The sequence below is a fragment of the Nematolebias whitei genome, chromosome 20 (genome assembly GCF_014905685.2).
Source record: "Nematolebias whitei isolate Nwh7 chromosome 20, NemWhi1, whole genome shotgun sequence".
Lineage (NCBI taxonomy): Eukaryota > Metazoa > Chordata > Actinopteri > Cyprinodontiformes > Rivulidae > Nematolebias > Nematolebias whitei.
The window spans coordinates 19,360,613-19,361,386 of NC_056517.1; the positions used below are offsets into that span (position 1 = coordinate 19,360,613).

Below are 774 nucleotides of genomic sequence, written 5' to 3' on the forward strand. Positions count from 1 at the left end.
GTGTGTGTGTGTGTGTGTGTGTGTGTGTGTGTGTGTGTGTGTGTGTGAAAATTAAACACAAACCAGCCTTTCTAATCTGATTTGGTGTTTACCCTTTTTAATGTTCCACTTAAGAATTACAACACTTCTCCTTGAAGTATTTTTGGACTTTTAAAGAGCTTAACTACCAAAAATCACGAAACTGCAGCAGAGCTGAGTTTTTTCTCAGTCTCAGACATGGAAACAGCACAGGTGGCCTCATTGTTCAGTGTGGCATCAGTCTCAGCCAGTCAGGACAGGGATGCTGATACTCACGTGTCTGACCTCAGATTTAGGACCACTGAATGTGTTTTACTATGTTGTACTAAACAATATGAAGAAGTGGTTCTCAAACTGGGGTCCTCAGAACCCCCGAGGTTCCATGAGCTGGTGCTTGGGGGTCCACCAAAAAATAAAATAATAATAACAAAAATAACATATATATATATATATATATATATATATATATATATATATATATATATATATATATATATCATATCATCATATATATCATATCATCATATATATCATATTTCAGTTTTTTCAGGAGAGGCTGGACGGCAGCATGTTTAAAGGATTTTGGCACCACGCCAGTGGATAAACTACTGTTTACTATATCAAGAATGGATGGACCTAGAGTTGGAAAAACCTCCTTCAGTAGTCGAGGGGGGACCACATCAAAGGGGGAACTAGAAGGTTTCAAGCTGCACATGACCTGCTCTAGAGAAGATAGAGTGATGGGTTCAAAATGGT

The 774-nt window shown here is 38.1% G+C and overlaps 1 protein-coding gene across 1 annotated transcript in view; it reads left to right on the top strand.

The window, feature by feature from the left end:
- odad2 (outer dynein arm docking complex subunit 2) overlaps positions 1–774 on the top strand; it is a 394,037-nt gene that overhangs the window by 316,819 nt on the left and 76,444 nt on the right. The window lies entirely within an intron of this gene.